We start from the raw sequence: 6191 nt of genomic DNA, 5'->3' as shown, positions 1-6191 counted from the left end.
TCCCAATAAGGATTCAAACCTGTAACTAGAGAAAGGACGGGGAATCATTAAAATGGCTCGCAGAACATAGGATTTACCCATCGAGCTCAGTATTGTTGGGACTATTTAGCAGTGGCTCCTCAGGCGTTGAAGACCCCAGATGTCTTTCTCAGCCCAAGCTGGGTGGTGCTGTGGATTGAAGCAAAAAACCTATTGCATGTTCTTTGCCACTGAGATAAAATCCTTCTGCCTGCATGTACAGTGGTGCCTCGCTTGACGAATGCCTCGCACAACGAAAAACTTGCTAGACGAAAGAGTTTTGCGTTGCGCGAGGCATTTACAAGACGACAAGGTTTTCTATGAGCGCCGCTTCGTCTTGCGAAGCGCGGCCATAGAAAGTGGCAAAGGAAGATCAGCTGTCAGCTGATCTTCCTTTGCCAGGGGGGACGGAGCCGAAGTGTGACGGTGTGGTGGCTGCCCTTGGCTCGGGGAAGACAGGCAGGGGCAAGCAGCTCCCGCTGCGCTTCAGCTCCATCCCCCAGAGCCACCACACCGCCGCACACAGCCGGCATGAGATGGGGCTTCGGAGACCTTCTTCGAAGCCCCGTCCCATGCCTGGGAAGACAGGCGGGAGGGAGAAGCACTTCTCTCCCTCGCCGCACACTGCCGGCATGGGACGGCGCTTCCTCGGTGAAGGGAAGCAGGCAGACAGCCCGCCTACTTGCCTTTGCCGAGAAAGCGCCGCTGCCGCTTCCTCAGCAAAGGCAAGCAGGCGGGCTGTCTGCCCGCTTTCCTTCGCCGAGGAAGCCAAAGCGCAGGCGAGGTGGGGGGAAAGCGCAGGATCTTTCCTCTGCTACCCCCCGTCACACAGCGGGGAGAGGACGAGGCTTCTCAAGCCCCGTCCCATCCCCGCTGTGTTCCTCGCGCTTCGGCTCGGGGACTGGCAGCAGCAGCGCTTGCTCTCTTGGCTTAGGGAGGGCAAGCAGGCAAGAGAGCAAGCGCCTGTCTGCCTTCCCCGAGCCAAGAGAGCAAGCTCCGCCGCCGCCAGTTCCCCCGAGCCCATAGGAACATATTGATTAAGTTTCAATGCATTCCTATGGGAAACCGTGACTCACTAGACGAAAAATTCATTACACGAATTGACCTGTGGAACGAATTAATTTCGCCTAGCGAGGCACCACTGTATAGAATTGCTCGATGCATGAGGATCATTCATAGCTCAGCATGGAAGCAGTGTCTTGCAATTTGCATTCATTCACCCTCTCCTGAATTAGATTATGCAGCAGCAGTGCCAGGCTCTCTGCTCCAGAAGGCTGACCTTTCCTGATTTTTGTTATTAAGGAATCAGAGCCCACCTGTGGCATATGATTTTGGGAGAGACAGGCATGGTCTGCTTGAAGGCAACGTGCATTTACTGAATGGCACACACAGAAGATTTCTGAATCTTAAAAACCCCCAAAAGATTCAAGGAATCACAGGCAAGCAAGGGCAGACAGCTGGAAACACAATTGCTCCTGACAGCCATGACAAACATCCCTCATTAGTCAAACACTACTAGGGCATCAATTCCATGGGAAAGAGACAACCTTATAAATCTATTAAACCATCTAATTCTTACACAACTTCTCAAACTCTCTGCCAGGGATAAATAAAACTCCAACCCCTATGCAAGATCATCCCATTGTTAGCCTGCTTGCAGTAATAGGTTATGCCAAAGGAGGAGTTACAATGAACTAGGCAAAAGATGAGCCTCATCATTATATTTCATAGAAGATGCTATTGACACTAAGACCATACATAGACAATGGTTTTGTGGAACAACTGTGGAAGTAGCCCCAATCACTGCCTTTGGCCCAATCCACCTTCCCTGGCTGGACTTTCATACGGTGAAAATAGGAGGGAAGGGATTTGCTTTTCAGTTTCAAGAGCTGGTAAGTCAAAGGCTGATAGCAGCAGAAACACTCTTTAGTAGAATAACAAACTGGCTTTAACAAGGAAAATATTGAAAAGGTGTGAGAATTGTTCAGCCCACCCTCTTTTTGCTATTATTAAAAAGACATGCATACTACCTACCTACCTACTGTATTCATCCTTCACCTTATAAAAATAGGAAATAAAGTTAAAAAGTGCTCTGGGGCTGCAAAGGAAGGGGGAAGGGGCACTAGCCAATATGTGCCTGATGCTCAAACTCAGGATTAAAGGTGCTAAGAGGGAGGCACGTTTGGCAAGCCCTCACCGTAATCAACTCCCATCCAGAAACCTATGTCCCCACTGTGGAAGGATGTGTGGATCCAGAATTGGCCTCCACAGTCACTCCACAGACTCACTGTTAAGACCGTGTTCATAATAATAATAATAATAATAATAATAATAAATTTTTATTTATACCCCGCCCTCCCCAGTCAAAAACTGGGCTCAGGGCGGCTGACACCAACAGAACCACAATAAGACATAAAAACAATTAATTAAAATACAGATTAAAATACAGTATTAAAATTTAAAGTGCAGCCTCATTTCAAGTAGGCCATAAATCCAAGCCATGAGGGAGGAAAACACAGGGGTCAGGCTGAGTCTAACCCAAAGGCCAGGCGGAACAGCTCTGTGTTGCAGGCCCTGCGGAAAGATGACAAATCCCGCAGGGCCCTGGTCTCCTGGGAAAGAGCGTTCTACCAGGTTGGGGCCAGTACTGAAAAGGCCCTGGCTCTAGTAGAGGCCAATCTAGCCATCTTATGACTCGGGATCTCCAGAATATTATTATTTGTGGACCTTAAGGTCCTCCGCGGGGCATACCAGGAGAGGCGGTCCCGTAGGTACGAGGGTCCCAAGTCGCATGGAAGACAATCTTACTCAGCTACAAGTGATCGCCAAAGAAACAGCAGCAGCTCCACAGATACATGCCAATTTGTGTTTCATCTCCTTTCCTTGGAGAGGAATCTGCTTCAGAGAATGTAAATAAAAAAAAACAGCTGCAGGGCAGAAAAATGCATGTATTGTGAGAGAGAAGATTACAATACCATATACATTGCTGATTAAATATTTCGTGTAAACCTGCATGATGAGCGTACGGTAACGCAAGCGACTTTCAGCATTCTTGGTTAGTGATTTTCTGCACCTCCCCACCCCGGGAAATTCCCGCCCCCAAAAGCTCAACAACTTTGGTCAACCCTCCCCCCCAAAAAGCTCATCAACTTTGGGTAGTCCTCCCCAAAAAAGCTCAACAACTGCTATACATGTAAAAAATACGGTAAATTGCCATGTTGGCACATTGCGATAAATAAGTGGGTTTGGGGTTGCAGTCTCATCGCCACCACTGAACTGGATGACCCTCAGGGTCCTTTCTAACTTTATGATTCTATACTTCAGCCTTCAGATTTTATTGTATTTTAATCTTATAATTTATGTAAACCATTTAGGAATTTGGGCAAAAAATGTAAAGCAGCCTATACATCTTCTTAAAAGAATCTATATATAAAGAAATGTTCACACTGCGTGCACGGATGTAACACCCTTCCTCCATAACCGCTGAACCGAGTTGCATCAAATTAGAACACAACGTTCCATGCCCATCAGGGAGGGATCTGGCATAATTTTTTCCCAAAAAACCACACCTATCATACCTAAAATAATGATTAAACGCAAAAAGTGGTGCCCCTATTAGAGGTCACCAGCAAAAACTCTGAAGACTCCAATAGACATCCAATAGAAAAAAAGGTGCGTCTTTGAGGGCAGGACGACGTCACACACACACCCCGACATGCTATAACTGCCAAAACGGCCATTACCCCTCAAAGCCAGACGGGAGATACATTGAGTCCAGCAACTAGCCAACCCACACCCCCGTCGCCACCCCCACAAACCGAACCTCCGACGCAAACACCCCATTAAACAACCCACCCCCCTCGCCACCCCCACAAACCGCACCTCACCATCGAAACAAAAATTCCGCAAGGCAGGCCATACCCCACGGCCTACGCTGCTGCTGCCGCCCACGCCCCCCTACAGTCCAACCCCGCACCACTTGCCGACTGCCAAAAAAAACACCTTGCCACCGGTGAAAAAACGACGGCAGCCAAAGCAGGACCCTCCGCCCCCGCCGCTTGAAGCAGGACCTCACCTCCAAAGCATCAACCCGGTGGCAGGCCAGGACCCGGGCCCACCGCTGCCGCCACCATAAGCCAGACCTCCCCGCCAGACCACCAACCCCACGACAGGCCAGGACCCGCTCCCGCAAAACCACAAACCACAAAAAACACCACTGTACACACAAAACCACCCACCAACACCAGCCCCCACAACCCCCCCAAAATCCAGAGAAAAGAAACCAGCTAAAACAAAACATATAAAAACCTAATTAAAAAACCTCCATGCAACCAAACACAACAACCACATTCAAACCCCTTCCCAACTCCATATAACACTTAGTCATACCAAAAAAAAAACCCAAACAAAACAAAACATAAAAAAGCATACAGGAATTCGTTCATTCCCCAACCCCAACCCCCCAAATGGAGTCCCCTGCCTTAAACAAACAATAATATACAATAATCTCCCTTACTCGATTATAAATTTTTTAAAATTAAAATTCTGCATTTCCCCACAGTGACAACAAACCATAAACACCACAGGGCAGGCCAGTCCCTGCCCCCCCAAAACAAAACAAACCCCACCACCACCGCACTAACCCTGCGAGGCAAAGCACAATTTTAACACACTTACCCACAACAATGCGTACCCGGATACAGAGCATCTTCAACAATATACACAACAGCAGCAGCAACAAAACCATCACAACCGATGAAAAAAAAAATCTCTACCAACAAGTATTGGAAAATTCTCTACCAATAAGTATTGCCCATGCCCAGATCCGCCACCCGCCACCACCGACTGCGGACCAAGGCCAGGCCACGATCCACTATCCCCCCCTCCGCCACCTACAAAGCCAGCCCTCGCCCCGATCCACTGTCCGCCATCGCCGTCTATAGAACAAGGCCTACCAGGGGGGTCGGGTCAAAGGGATGATCCGAAGGGTGAGGGGAGGGGAGGGGGGGTACAGGGAGAGGACTGGGACCATTCACAGGGATGTACCGGGGTGGGGTGGGGAGGGGAAAACGATACCTCATCGGTAGGGACAGGGTGGGGACAATCACAGGGATGGACCAGGGGGTGAGGGGAGGAAGGGACAGAATAGCTCATGGGTCAGGACAAGGTGTGGGGAGTCACAGGGATAACCCACAGTAACGCGTGGCCGGGCCAGCTATTATAAAATACCAGTAAATGAAAAGCCATTGCACAACAACATGTAAATACACCCTCCAGAAAAGAAGAACCAACTGTAAGCAGGTAGGCTGACAAACTTCAGCATGTATAAGATAGGGCATCACTATTTGACACCTGCCTATTCAATGTGTATGAAAATGTAGTTATTAAGCCTTTGCAACAAACCTTACACAAAAGCAAGTGGAAAGTGGCAAAAACCTCTGGCGCTTAGGCCACATTAATGATCTGAAAACACTGGCAAAGGCCCAAGCCTCGATAACGTTTCTCATTAGTGCTACCGCAACACAATAAATTCTAGGAAGATTTATTTGGCTGTTGCTGGGAGTGATAAATCATGTCAAGCGATGGAAATGACTTCATTACTTACAAACGAAAGGCTGATGGGTTTTTTAGTATGTCACATTTTTTGAGTGCGCAGGCAGGGTGCTTATGATCCATCACCCACTAAGGAATACATTTAAGAAGAATTTGCTTTAGCAAATGCAACCTCTTCCTTGTAAACAAACGAAATGGATTCAAGCACTTCGATTTACGGCTGAGCATGCAAGTCGAGTGTCTCCACCACCTGCTTGCTTCTCTGGGCTTTTAACAGCTTCTTCCAGCTCAGCAATGCACCTCCACCCACCTCCCAATGACTTCTGAAACCTGAACGCGTATGATGATGATTTAAAATACTTGTACAGCACGGGTGAAAAGCTCTTCAGCTGTGGCCCAAGGCTTGACAGCACTCACTGGTTCATTTTCATCTGAAGGGAAACATAACGGCAGGCTTCTTCGAAGGTTTCCACTACAGGCAGAAGCAGGAAGCTGCTTTTCAAAGTTCATTTCTGAATCTCAAATTGGGCCTCCATAGTTTGTGATACAGTGAGGTAGACACTGTGCATTCAGACATGGCATTTCTTGCTGATTGTAATGGCAGCACTCTTGTCCAAATT

This window comes from Zootoca vivipara, chromosome 8 (genome assembly GCF_965207765.1).
Source record: "Zootoca vivipara chromosome 8, rZooViv2.hap1.1, whole genome shotgun sequence".
In the NCBI taxonomy this organism is placed as follows: Eukaryota; Metazoa; Chordata; class Lepidosauria; order Squamata; family Lacertidae; genus Zootoca; species Zootoca vivipara.
The sequence above is the reverse complement of the archived record's forward strand: the minus strand, read 5'-3'. Positions refer to the sequence as shown.